This window comes from Eubalaena glacialis, chromosome 9 (genome assembly GCF_028564815.1).
Source record: "Eubalaena glacialis isolate mEubGla1 chromosome 9, mEubGla1.1.hap2.+ XY, whole genome shotgun sequence".
In the NCBI taxonomy this organism is placed as follows: Eukaryota; Metazoa; Chordata; class Mammalia; order Artiodactyla; family Balaenidae; genus Eubalaena; species Eubalaena glacialis.
Genome location: NC_083724.1, coordinates 91,628,641 through 91,643,268, shown reverse-complemented (window position 1 = coordinate 91,643,268; position 14,628 = coordinate 91,628,641).

Sequence of the window (14,628 nt, the reverse complement as noted above, 5' to 3'; positions counted from 1 at the left end):
CATGCAGAAGAAGCATCTGTGCTTTCTAACAAGTCAAAAGAGACCTAGCTACTCACTGGGTCCTTGGAGAATCAACTTTCCTATGCAGGCTCTTCTGCGTGTAGCAAAATGCCTACATGAAAGAATTCCCTAGGTGTCCTGGGCTCCTGGGCATCTTCCAAAAGCCTGCAGCCTTACACCAGAAACTGTGGTCTAGTTGCACTTGACCCACAAGCCGACTTTCTCCTAGAGGTAGGTTGACTTCAGCTATGAGGTGGTAGAAGGAATTGTAAGCAAAGAGTTTTTCTCAGTACAGCTCGGACTACTGTAAGCAGGCAGACTTGCATGGCATGCTGCACCTACTACAACCGTGTCCCTGAGGCTGTTGGTGAGCTGAGGAAATCTAGCTCCCCCGAGGAAGTGTGCATCATGCTGCCCTTCACTCGGCGCAGACACGGGTACTCCGAAGGGTCTACGTGTCTGAATGTTGATCTTCAACTCAGGAGACCCTGGTGGTACTCAGTGTCTTTGTACGGAAACGGGTGCAGACGCAAGGGAGCAGGAGTCCTGAGAAGATTAGTACCGTTAAACTAATGCAGAAGTGCGACGAAGGCCTCATGGAAGCTGCGCACTCCTACCCTGCTGCATGGCATATCAGGGCCCTCCTTCGAAGCTAGGCCTGACTTTGAGACTCCCTTTAGCTATAGAACAGGACAGGATGAGCCCTGACCGAGAAACTGGGGTACCCTGTTTCTTCGTGAAACCTTTTTTCCCCTCTCACAGCCATGTCTGCCGTGAGTATAAGGCAGACAACCACAGTGTGTTTAAGGGAGCTTCAAGGCACGTAAGAGGAGCTTTCGAGGTGGGAAAACAAGGCCAGTCCCATCAGGCACCATCTCCAGGTTGACACGCAGCATAAGTGTCTGCGGGTTCTGGCAGGTCAAAAGAGACCTAGCTACCTCCCTGGCTCTTCCCTGATTCAACTTTTCTACACAGGGTGCTCTGCGTGTAGCGAACTGCCTAGACGAAAGAGTGCCCTAGGTCTCCTAGGGTCCTGTGCCTCTACCAAAAGCCTGAAGGGGTCCACCGAAAACTGTGTTGTAGTGGAAGTGGCAATGCAAGCTGCCTTTCTCTTTGAGATCCGGTGATTTCAGGTATGAGGTGCTAGAAGGACTTGTAAGCAGAGAGTTTTTCTCAGTACAGCTCAGACTAGGGCAACGAGGACGAATTCCATGTTATGCTGGCCTTGCTAGAACCGTGTTCATGAAACCTTTCGGTAGCTGGGGATATCTAGCTCGCCCAAGGAAGAGTGCAGCGTGTTATCCTTCACTCGGCCTACCCAGGGGCACCCTGAAGGGCCTACGGGTCTGAGTGTGGCCCAGCAAGCCCAGGGGAGCCTGGGGGTACTCAGTGTCCTTGTACGGAAACGAGTGCTGCCGCGAGGGGTCTAGAGTCCTGAAAAGCTGACCAGCGTTCAACTAATGCAGAAGAGCTACTAAGGCCTCATGGAAGCTGCTACATGCCTACTCTGCAGCATGGCATATCAGGGCCCTCCTTCGAAGCTAGGCCTCACTTTGAGTTTCCCTTTAGCTATAGAACAGGACAGGATCAGCTCTGACTCAGAAACTGGAATACCCTGTTTCTTCGTGACACCTCTTTTTCCCTCTCACAGCCATGCCTGTCGTGAGTATAAGCCTGACACCAACAGTGTTTTTCACTTATCTTCAAGGCGCCTAAAAGGAGTTTTCATGATGGGACAACAAGGCTATTCCCATCAGGTCCTGTTTCCAGATTGACACGCAGCGTAAGTGTCTGTGGTTTCTAAGAGGACAAAACAGACCTAGCTCCCTACTTGGCTCTTCCCAGAATCAAGTTTTCTGCACAGGGTGTTGTACATGTAGCGACGTGCCTAGACAATAGACTGCCCTAGGTCTCCTAAGAGCCCTGTGCCTGTCCCAAAAGCCTGAAGTGTTACACAGAAAACTCTGCTTTAGTGGAAGTTGGAATGCAAGCCGTCTTTCTCCTTGAGATACGGTGACTTCAGGTATGAGGTCCTCGAAGGACTTCAAAGCAGAGAGTTTTTCTCAGTACAGCTCAGAATAGGGCGATGAGGCAGACTTCCATGGTATGCTGGACTTGCTAGAACCGTGTTCCTGAGGCTGCTGGTGAGCTGAGGAAATCTAGCTTTCCCAAGAAAGAGTGCAGTTTGTTATGCTTCACTCGGCCTAGAAAGGGGCACAGTGAAGGGCCTACGGGTGTGAGTGTGGGCCAGCAAGCGCAGGGGAGCCCTTGGGTACTCAGAGCTCTTGTACGGAAAGGGGTACTGACACGAGTGGGCCTGGAGTCCTGAGAAGATGAGTACCTTTAAACTAATGCAGAACTGCGACTAAGGCCTCAAGGAAAAGGCTGCACAACTACCCTTCTGGAGGGCAAATCAGAGCCTTAGGTCGAGGGTAGGGCGCACGTCGAGATTCCCCTTAGCTCTAGTGCAGGGCAGGATATGCTCCCAACCAGGGCCTGGAAGCACCCTCTTTCTTTCGAGAAAACTCATTTTCTTCCAGAGCCATGCCTGGAGTGAGTACAGTCCCACAACCACAGTGTTTTTCAGGTGGCTTCAAGGCCGCATGAATGGAGCTTTCAAGCCGGGAAAACAAGGTTTGTCTCGTAAGGCCGCCATTTCCAGGTTGACATGCAGAAGAAGCATCTGTGCTTTCTAACAAGTCAAAAGAGACCTAGCTACTCACTGGGTCCTTGGAGAATCAACTTTCCTATGCAGGCTCTTCTGCGTGTAGCAAAATGCCTACATGAAAGAATTCCCTAGGTGTCCTGGGCTCCTGGGCATCTTCCAAAAGCCTGCAGCCTTACACCAGAAACTGTGGTCTAGTTGCACTTGACCCACAAGCCGACTTTCTCCTAGAGGTAGGTTGACTTCAGCTATGAGGTGGTAGAAGGAATTGTAAGCAAAGAGTTTTTCTCAGTACAGCTCGGACTACTGTAAGCAGGCAGACTTGCATGGCATGCTGCACCTACTACAACCGTGTCCCTGAGGCTGTTGGTGAGCTGAGGAAATCTAGCTCCCCCGAGGAAGTGTGCATCATGCTGCCCTTCACTCGGCGCAGACACGGGTACTCCGAAGGGTCTACGTGTCTGAATGTTGATCTTCAACTCAGGAGAGCCTGGTGGTACTCAGTGTCTTTGTACGGAAACGGGTGCAGACGCAAGGGAGCAGGAGTCCTGAGAAGATTAGTACCGTTAAACTAATGCAGAAGTGCGACGAAGGCCTCATGGAAGCTGCGCACTCCTACCCTGCTGCATGGCATATCAGGGCCCTCCTTCGAAGCTAGGCCTGACTTTGAGACTCCCTTTAGCTATAGAACAGGACAGGATGAGCCCTGACCGAGAAACTGGGGTACCCTGTTTCTTCGTGAAACCTTTTTTCCCCTCTCACAGCCATGTCTGCCGTGAGTATAAGGCAGACAACCACAGTGTGTTTAAGGGAGCTTCAAGGCACGTAAGAGGAGCTTTCGAGGTGGGAAAACAAGGCCAGTCCCATCAGGCACCATCTCCAGGTTGACACGCAGCATAAGTGTCTGCGGGTTCTGGCAGGTCAAAAGAGACCTAGCTACCTCCCTGGCTCTTCCCTGATTCAACTTTTCTACACAGGGTGCTCTGCGTGTAGCGAACTGCCTAGACGAAAGAGTGCCCTAGGTCTCCTAGGGTCCTGTGCCTCTACCAAAAGCCTGAAGGGGTCCACCGAAAACTGTGTTGTAGTGGAAGTTGCAATGCAAGCTGCCTTTCTCTTTGAGATCCGGTGATTTCAGGTATGAGGTGCTAGAAGGACTTGTAAGCAGAGAGTTTTTCTCAGTACAGCTCAGACTAGGGCAACGAGGACGAATTCCATGTTATGCTGGCCTTTCTAGAACCGTGTTCATGAACCCTTTCGGTAGCTGGGGATATCTAGCTCCCTCAAGGAAGAGTGCAGCGGGTTACCCTTCACTCGGCCTACCCAGGGGCACCCTGAAGGGCCTACGGGTCTGAGTGTGGCCCAGCAAGCCCAGGGGAGCCTTGGAGTACTCAGTGTCCTTGTACGGAAACGAGTGCTGCCGCGAGGAGTCTAGGAGGTCTGAAAAGCTTACTAGCGTTCAAGTAAAGCAGAAGAGCGACTAAGGCCTCATGGAAGCTGTTGCACGCTTAGCCCGCTGCAAGGCATATCAGGGCCCGCCTTCGAAGCGAGGGCTCACTTTGAGTTTCCCTTTAGCTATAAAACGGGACAGGATGAGCTCTGATTCAGAAACGGAAATACCCTGTCCCCTCGTGAAACCTCTTTTTCCCTCTCACAGCCATGCCTGCCGTGAGTATAGGCCTGACAACAACAGTGTTTTTCAGGGAGCTTCAAGGCGCATAAGAAGAGCTTTCAAGGTGGGAAAACAAGGCCAGTCCCATCAGGCACCATCACCAGGTTGACACGCAGCATACGTGTCTGTGGGTACTGGCAGGTCAAAAGAGACCTAGCTACCTCCCTGGCTCTTCCCTGATTCAGCTTTTCTACATAGGGTACTCTGCGTGTAGCGAACTGCTTAGACGAAAGAGTGCCCTAGGTCTCCTAGGGTCCTGTGCCTCTACCAAAAACCTGAAGTGTTCCACACAAAACTGTGCTGTAGTGGAAGTGGCAATGCAAGCTGCCTTTCTCCTAGAGATACGGTGACTTCAGGCATGAGGTCCTAGAAGGACTTGTAAGCAGAGAGTTTTTCTCAGTACCGCTCAGACTAGGGCAACGAGGACGACTTCCATGGTATGCTGGCCTTGCTAGAACCGTGTTGATGAAGCCGTTGGTGAGCTGGGGATATCTAGCTCGCCCAAGGAAGAGTGCAGCGTGTTATCCTTCACTCGGCCTACCCAGGGGCACCCTGAAGGGCCTACGGGTCTGAGTGTGGCCCAGCAAGCCCAGGGGAGCCTGGGGGTACTCAGTGTCCTTGTAAGGAAACGAGTGCTGCCGCGAGGGGTCTAGAGTCCTGAAAAGCTGACCAGCGTTCAACTAATGCAGAAGAGCTACTAAGGCCTCATGGAAGCTGCTACATGCCTACTCTGCAGCATGGCATATCAGGGCCCTCCTTCGAAGCTAGGCATCACTTTGAGTTTCCCTTTAGCTATAGAACAGGACAGGATCAGCTCTGACTCAGAAACTGGAATACCCTGTTTCTTCGTGACACCTCTTTTTCCCTCTCACAGCCATGCCTGTCGTGAGTATAAGCCTGACACCAACAGTGTTTTTCACGTATCTTCAAGGCGCCTAAAAGGAGTTTTCATGATGGGACAACAAGGCTATTCCCATCAGGTCCTGTTTCCAGATTGACACGCAGCGTAAGTGTCTGTGGTTTCTAAGAGGACAAAACAGACCTAGCTCCCTACTTGGCTCTTCCCAGAATCAAGTTTTCTGCACAGGGTGTTGTACATGTAGCGACGTGCCTAGACAATAGACTGCCCTAGGTCTCCTAAGAGCCCTGTGCCTGTCCCAAAAGCCTGAAGTGTTACACAGAAAACTCTGCTTTAGTGGAAGTTGGAATGCAAGCCGTCTTTCTCCTTGAGATACGGTGACTTCAGGTATGAGGTCCTCGAAGGACTTCAAAGCAGAGAGTTTTTCTCAGTACAGCTCAGAATAGGGCGATGAGGCAGACTTCCATGGTATGCTGGACTTGCTAGAACCGTGTTCCTGAGGCTGCTGGTGAGCTGAGGAAATCTAGCTTTCCCAAGAAAGAGTGCAGTTTGTTATGCTTCACTCGGCCTAGAAAGGGGCACAGTGAAGGGCCTACGGGTGTGAGTGTGGGCCAGCAAGCGCAGGGGAGCCCTTGGGTACTCAGAGCTCTTGTACGGAAAGGGGTACTGACACGAGTGGGCCTGGAGTCCTGAGAAGATGAGTACCTTTAAACTAATGCAGAACTGCGACTAAGGCCTCAAGGAAAAGGCTGCACAACTACCCTTCTGGAGGGCAAATCAGAGCCTTAGGTCGAGGGTAGGGCGCACGTCGAGATTCCCCTTAGCTCTAGTGCAGGGCAGGATATGCTCCCAACCAGGGCCTGGAAGCACCCTCTTTCTTTCGAGAAAACTCATTTTCTTCCAGAGCCATGCCTGGAGTGAGTACAGTCCCACAACCACAGTGTTTTTCAGGTGGCTTCAAGGCCGCATGAATGGAGCTTTCAAGCCGGGAAAACAAGGTTTGTCTCGTAAGGCCGCCATTTCCAGGTTGACATGCAGAAGAAGCATCTGTGCTTTCTAACAAGTCAAAAGAGACCTAGCTACTCACTGGGTCCTTGGAGAATCAACTTTCCTATGCAGGCTCTTCTGCGTGTAGCAAAATGCCTACATGAAAGAATTCCCTAGGTGTCCTGGGCTCCTGGGCATCTTCCAAAAGCCTGCAGCCTTACACCAGAAACTGTGGTCTAGTTGCACTTGACCCACAAGCCGACTTTCTCCTAGAGGTAGGTTGACTTCAGCTATGAGGTGGTAGAAGGAATTGTAAGCAAAGAGTTTTTCTCAGTACAGCTCGGACTACTGTAAGCAGGCAGACTTGCATGGCATGCTGCACCTACTACAACCGTGTCCCTGAGGCTGTTGGTGAGCTGAGGAAATCTAGCTCCCCCGAGGAAGTGTGCATCATGCTGCCCTTCACTCGGCGCAGACACGGGTACTCCGAAGGGTCTACGTGTCTGAATGTTGATCTTCAACTCAGGAGAGCCTGGTGGTACTCAGTGTCTTTGTACGGAAACGGGTGCAGACGCAAGGGAGCAGGAGTCCTGAGAAGATTAGTACCGTTAAACTAATGCAGAAGTGCGACGAAGGCCTCATGGAAGCTGCGCACTCCTACCCTGCTGCATGGCATATCAGGGCCCTCCTTCGAAGCTAGGCCTGACTTTGAGACTCCCTTTAGCTATAGAACAGGACAGGATGAGCCCTGACCGAGAAACTGGGGTAGCCTGTTTCTTCGTGAAACCTTTTTTCCCCTCTCACAGCCATGTCTGCCGTGAGTATAAGGCAGACAACCACAGTGTGTTTAAGGGAGCTTCAAGGCACGTAAGAGGAGCTTTCGAGGTGGGAAAACAAGGCCAGTCCCATCAGGCACCATCTCCAGGTTGACACGCAGCATAAGTGTCTGCGGGTTCTGGCAGGTCAAAAGAGACCTAGCTACCTCCCTGGCTCTTCCCTGATTCAACTTTTCTACACAGGGTGCTCTGCGTGTAGCGAACTGCCTAGACGAAAGAGTGCCCTAGGTCTCCTAGGGTCCTGTGCCTCTACCAAAAGCCTGAAGGGGTCCACCGAAAACTGTGTTGTAGTGGAAGTGGCAATGCAAGCTGCCTTTCTCTTTGAGATCCGGTGATTTCAGGTATGAGGTGCTAGAAGGACTTGTAAGCAGAGAGTTTTTCTCAGTACAGCTCAGACTAGGGCAACGAGGACGAATTCCATGTTATGCTGGCCTTGCTAGAACCGTGTTCATGAAACCTTTCGGTAGCTGGGGATATCTAGCTCGCCCAAGGAAGAGTGCAGCGTGTTATCCTTCACTCGGCCTACCCAGGGGCACCCTGAAGGGCCTACGGGTCTGAGTGTGGCCCAGCAAGCCCAGGGGAGCCTGGGGGTACTCAGTGTCCTTGTACGGAAACGAGTGCTGCCGCGAGGGGTCTAGAGTCCTGAAAAGCTGACCAGCGTTCAACTAATGCAGAAGAGCTACTAAGGCCTCATGGAAGCTGCTACATGCCTACTCTGCAGCATGGCATATCAGGGCCCGACTTCGAAGCTAGGCCTCACTTTGAGTTTCCCTTTAGCTATAGAACAGGACAGGATCAGCTCTGACTCAGAAACTGGAATACCCTGTTTCTTCGTGACACCTCTTTTTCCCTCTCACAGCCATGCCTGTCGTGAGTATAAGCCTGACACCAACAGTGTTTTTCACTTATCTTCAAGGCGCCTAAAAGGAGCTTTCATGATGGGACAACAAGGCTATTCCCATCAGGTCCTGTTTCCAGATTGACACGCAGCGTAAGTGTCTGTGGTTTCTAAGAGGACAAAACAGACCTAGCTCCCTACTTGGCTCTTCCCAGAATCAAGTTTTCTGCACAGGGTGTTGTACATGTAGCGACGTGCCTAGACAATAGACTGCCCTAGGTCTCCTAAGAGCCCTGTGCCTGTCCCAAAAGCCTGAAGTGTTACACAGAAAACTGTGCTTTAGTGGAAGTTGGAATGCAAGCCGTCTTTCTCCTTGAGATACGGTGACTTCAGGTATGAGGTCCTCGAAGGACTTCAAAGCAGAGAGTTTTTCTCAGTACAGCTCAGAATAGGGCGATGAGGCAGACTTCCATGGTATGCTGGACTTGCTAGAACCGTGTTCCTGAGGCTGCTGGTGAGCTGAGGAAATCTAGCTTTCCCAAGAAAGAGTGCAGTTTGTTATGCTTCACTCGGCCTAGAAAGGGGCACAGTGAAGGGCCTACGGGTGTGAGTGTGGGCCAGCAAGCGCAGGGGAGCCCTTGGGTACTCAGAGCTCTTGTACGGAAAGGGGTACTGACACGAGTGGGCCTGGAGTCCTGAGAAGATGAGTACCTTTAAACTAATGCAGAACTGCGACTAAGGCCTCAAGGAAAAGGCTGCACAACTACCCTTCTGGAGGGCAAATCAGAGCCTTAGGTCGAGGGTAGGGCGCACGTCGAGATTCCCCTTAGCTCTAGTGCAGGGCAGGATATGCTCCCAACCAGGGCCTGGAAGCACCCTCTTTCTTTCGAGAAAACTCATTTTCTTCCAGAGCCATGCCTGGAGTGAGTACAGTCCCACAACCACAGTGTTTTTCAGGTGGCTTCAAGGCCGCATGAATGGAGCCTTCAAGCCGGGAAAACAAGGTTTGTCTCGTAAGGCCGCCATTTCCAGGTTGACATGCAGAAGAAGCATCTGTGCTTTCTAACAAGTCAAAAGAGACCTAGCTACTCACTGGGTCCTTGGAGAATCAACTTTCCTATGCAGGCTCTTCTGCGTGTAGCAAAAGGCCTACATGAAAGAATTCCCTAGGTGTCCTGGGCTCCTGGGCATCTTCCAAAAGCCTGCAGCCTTACACCAGAAACTGTGGTCTAGTTGCACTTGACCCACAAGCCGACTTTCTCCTAGAGGTAGGTTGACTTCAGCTATGAGGTGGTAGAAGGAATTGTAAGCAAAGAGTTTTTCTCAGTACAGCTCGGACTACTGTAAGCAGGCAGACTTGCATGGCATGCTGCACCTACTACAACCGTGTCCCTGAGGCTGTTGGTGAGCTGAGGAAATCTAGCTCCCCCGAGGAAGTGTGCATCATGCTGCCCTTCACTCGGCGCAGACACGGGTACTCCGAAGGGTCTACGTGTCTGAATGTTGATCTTCAACTCAGGAGAGCCTGGTGGTACTCAGTGTCTTTGTACGGAAACGGGTGCAGACGCAAGGGAGCAGGAGTCCTGAGAAGATTAGTACCGTTAAACTAATGCAGAAGTGCGACGAAGGCCTCATGGAAGCTGCGCACTCCTACCCTGCTGCATGGCATATCAGGGCCCTCCTTCGAAGCTAGGCCTGACTTTGAGACTCCCTTTAGCTATAGAACAGGACAGGATGAGCCCTGACCGAGAAACTGGGGTACCCTGTTTCTTCGTGAAACCTTTTTTCCCCTCTCACAGCCATGTCTGCCGTGAGTATAAGGCAGACAACCACAGTGTGTTTAAGGGAGCTTCAAGGCACGTAAGAGGAGCTTTCGAGGTGGGAAAACAAGGCCAGTCCCATCAGGCACCATCTCCAGGTTGACACGCAGCATAAGTGTCTGCGGGTTCTGGCAGGTCAAAAGAGACCTAGCTACCTCCCTGGCTCTTCCCTGATTCAACTTTTCTACACAGGGTGCTCTGCGTGTAGCGAACTGCCTAGACGAAAGAGTGCCCTAGGTCTCCTAGGGTCCTGTGCCTCTACCAAAAGCCTGAAGGGGTCCACCGAAAACTGTGTTGTAGTGGAAGTTGCAATGCAAGCTGCCTTTGTCTTTGAGATCCGGTGATTTCAGGTATGAGGTGCTAGAAGGACTTGTAAGCAGAGAGTTTTTCTCAGTACAGCTCAGACTAGGGCAACGAGGACGAATTCCATGTTATGCTGGCCTTTCTAGAACCGTGTTCATGAAACCTTTCGGTAGCTGGGGATATCTAGCTCCCTCAAGGAAGAGTGCAGCGGGTTACCCTTCACTCGGCCTACCCAGGGGCACCCTGAAGGGCCTACGGGTCTGAGTGTGGCCCAGCAAGCCCAGGGGAGCCTTGGAGTACTCAGTGTCCTTGTACGGAAACGAGTGCTGCCGCGAGGGGTCTAGGAGGCCTGAAAAGCTTACTAGCGTTCAAGTAAAGCAGAAGAGCGACTAAGGCCTCATGGAAGCTGTTGCACGCTTAGCCCGCTGCAAGGCATATCAGGGCCCGCCTTCGAAGCGAGGGCTCACTTTGAGTTTCCCTTTAGCTATAAAACGGGACAGGATGAGCTCTGATTCAGAAACGGAAATACCCTGTCCCCTCGTGAAACCTCTTTTTCCCTCTCACAGCCATGCCTGCCGTGAGTATAGGCCTGACAACAACAGTGTTTTTAAGGGAGCTTCAAGGCGCATAAGAAGAGCTTTCAAGGTGGGAAAACAAGGCCAGTCCCATCAGGCACCATCACCAGGTTGACACGCAGCATACGTGTCTGTGGGTACTGGCAGGTCAAAAGAGACCTAGCTACCTCCCTGGCTCTTCCCTGATTCAGCTTTTCTACATAGGGTACTCTGCGTGTAGCGAACTGCTTAGACGAAAGAGTGCCCTAGGTCTCCTAGGGTCCTGTGCCTCTACCAAAAACCTGAAGTGTTCCACACAAAACTGTGCTGTAGTGGAAGTGGCAATGCAAGCTGCCTTTCTCCTAGAGATACGGTGACTTCAGGGATGAGGTCCTAGAAGGACTTGTAAGCAGAGAGTTTTTCTCAGTACCGCTCAGACTAGGGCAACGAGGACGACTTCCATGGTATGCTGGCCTTGCTAGAACCGTGTTGATGAAGCCGTTGGTGAGCTGGGGATATCTAGCTCGCCCAAGGAAGAGTGCAGCGTGTTATCCTTCACTCGGCCTACCCAGGGGCACCCTGAAGGGCCTACGGGTCTGAGTGTGGCCCAGCAAGCCCAGGGGAGCCTGGGGGTACTCAGTGTCCTTGTACGGAAACGAGTGCTGCCGCGAGGGGTCTAGAGTCCTGAAAAGCTGACCAGCGTTCAACTAATGCAGAAGAGCTACTAAGGCCTCATGGAAGCTGCTACATGCCTACTCTGCAGCATGGCATATCAGGGCCCGACTTCGAAGCTAGGCCTCACTTTGAGTTTCCCTTTAGCTATAGAACAGGACAGGATCAGCTCTGACTCAGAAACTGGAATACCCTGTTTCTTCGTGACACCTCTTTTTCCCTCTCACAGCCATGCCTGTCGTGAGTATAAGCCTGACACCAACAGTGTTTTTCACTTATCTTCAAGGCGCCTAAAAGGAGTTTTCATGATGGGACAACAAGGCTATTCCCATCAGGTCCTGTTTCCAGATTGACACGCAGCGTAAGTGTCTGTGGTTTCTAAGAGGACAAAACAGACCTAGCTCCCTACTTGGCTCTTCCCAGAATCAAGTTTTCTGCACAGGGTGTTGTACATGTAGCGACGTGCCTAGACAATAGACTGCCCTAGGTCTCCTAAGAGCCCTGTGCCTGTCCCAAAAGCCTGAAGTGTTACACAGAAAACTCTGCTTTAGTGGAAGTTGGAATGCAAGCCGTCTTTCTCCTTGAGATACGGTGACTTCAGGTATGAGGTCCTCGAAGGACTTCAAAGCAGAGAGTTTTTCTCAGTACAGCTCAGAATAGGGCGATGAGGCAGACTTCCATGGTATGCTGGACTTGCTAGAACCGTGTTCCTGAGGCTGCTGGTGAGCTGAGGAAATCTAGCTTTCCCAAGAAAGAGTGCAGTTTGTTATGCTTCACTCGGCCTAGAAAGGGGCACAGTGAAGGGCCTACGGGTGTGAGTGTGGGCCAGCAAGCGCAGGGGAGCCCTTGGGTACTCAGAGCTCTTGTACGGAAAGGGGTACTGACACGAGTGGGCCTGGAGTCCTGAGAAGATGAGTACCTTTAAACTAATGCAGAACTGCGACTAAGGCCTCAAGGAAAAGGCTGCACAACTACCCTTCTGGAGGGCAAATCAGAGCCTTAGGTCGAGGGTAGGGCGCACGTCGAGATTCCCCTTAGCTCTAGTGCAGGGCAGGATATGCTCCCAACCAGGGCCTGGAAGCACCCTCTTTCTTTCGAGAAAACTCATTTTCTTCCAGAGCCATGCCTGGAGTGAGTACAGTCCCACAACCACAGTGTTTTTCAGGTGGCTTCAAGGCCGCATGAATGGAGCTTTCAAGCCGGGAAAACAAGGTTTGTCTCGTAAGGCCGCCATTTCCAGGTTGACATGCAGAAGAAGCATCTGTGCTTTCTAACAAGTCAAAAGAGACCTAGCTACTCACTGGGTCCTTGGAGAATCAACTTTCCTATGCAGGCTCTTCTGCGTGTAGCAAAATGCCTACATGAAAGAATTCCCTAGGTGTCCTGGGCTCCTGGGCATCTTCCAAAAGCCTGCAGCCTTACACCAGAAACTGTGGTCTAGTTGCACTTGACCCACAAGCCGACTTTCTCCTAGAGGTAGGTTGACTTCAGCTATGAGGTGGTAGAAGGAATTGTAAGCAAAGAGTTTTTCTCAGTACAGCTCGGACTACTGTAAGCAGGCAGACTTGCATGGCATGCTGCACCTACTACAACCGTGTCCCTGAGGCTGTTGGTGAGCTGAGGAAATCTAGCTCCCCCGAGGAAGTGTGCATCATGCTGCCCTTCACTCGGCGCAGACACGGGTACTCCGAAGGGTCTACGTGTCTGAATGTTGATCTTCAACTCAGGAGAGCCTGGTGGTACTCAGTGTCTTTGTACGGAAACGGGTGCAGACGCAAGGGAGCAGGAGTCCTGAGAAGATTAGTACCGTTAAACTAATGCAGAAGTGCGACGAAGGCCTCATGGAAGCTGCGCACTCCTACCCTGCTGCATGGCATATCAGGGCCCTCCTTCGAAGCTAGGCCTGACTTTGAGACTCCCTTTAGCTATAGAACAGGACAGGATGAGCCCTGACCGAGAAACTGGGGTACCCTGTTTCTTCGTGAAACCTTTTTTCCCCTCTCACAGCCATGTCTGCCGTGAGTATAAGGCAGACAACCACAGTGTGTTTAAGGGAGCTTCAAGGCACGTAAGAGGAGCTTTCGAGGTGGGAAAACAAGGCCAGTCCCATCAGGCACCATCTCCAGGTTGACACGCAGCATAAGTGTCTGCGGGTTCTGGCAGGTCAAAAGAGACCTAGCTACCTCCCTGGCTCTTCCCTGATTCAACTTTTCTACACAGGGTGCTCTGCGTGTAGCGAACTGCCTAGACGAAAGAGTGCCCTAGGTCTCCTAGGGTCCTGTGCCTCTACCAAAAGCCTGAAGGGGTCCACCGAAAACTGTGTTGTAGTGGAAGTTGCAATGCAAGCTGCCTTTCTCTTTGAGATCCGGTGATTTCAGGTATGAGGTGCTAGAAGGACTTGTAAGCAGAGAGTTTTTCTCAGTACAGCTCAGACTAGGGCAACGAGGACGAATTCCATGTTATGCTGGCCTTTCTAGAACCGTGTTCATGAAACCTTTCGGTAGCTGGGGATATCTAGCTCCCTCAAGGAAGAGTGCAGCGGGTTACCCTTCACTCGGCCTACCCAGGGGCACCCTGAAGGGCCTACGGGTCTGAGTGTGGCCCAGCAAGCCCAGGGGAGCCTTGGAGTACTCAGTGTCCTTGTACGGACACGAGTGCTGCCGCGAGGGGTCTAGGAGGCCTGAAAAGCTTACTAGCGTTCAAGTAAAGCAGAAGAGCGACTAAGGCCTCATGGAAGCTGTTGCACGCTTAGCCCGCTGCAAGGCATATCAGGGCCCGCCTTCGAAGCGAGGGCTCACTTTGAGTTTCCCTTTAGCTATAAAACGGGACAGGATGAGCTCTGATTCAGAAACGGAAATACCCTGTCCCCTCGTGAAACCTCTTTTTCCCTCTCACAGCCATGCCTGCCGTGAGTATAGGCCTGACAACAACAGTGTTTTTAAGGGAGCTTCAAGGCGCATAAGAAGAGCTTTCAAGGTGGGAAAACAAGGCCAGTCCCATCAGGCACCATCACCAGGTTGACACGCAGCATACGTGTCTGTGGGTACTGGCAGGTCAAAAGAGACCTAGCTACCTCCCTGGCTCTTCCCTGATTCAGCTTTTCTACATAGGGTACTCTGCGTGTAGCGAACTGCTTAGACGAAAGAGTGCCCTAGGTCTCCTAGGGTCCTGTGCCTCTACCAAAAACCTGAAGTGTTCCACACAAAACTGTGCTGTAGTGGAAGTGGCAATGCAAGCTGCCTTTCTCCTAGAGATACGGTGACTTCAGGGATGAGGTCCTAGAAGGACTTGTAAGCAGAGAGTTTTTCTCAGTACCGCTCAGACTAGGGCAACGAGGACGACTTCCATGGTATGCTGGCCTTGCTAGAACCGTGTTGATGAAGCCGTTGGTGAGCTGGGGATATCTAGCTCGCCCAAGGAAGAGT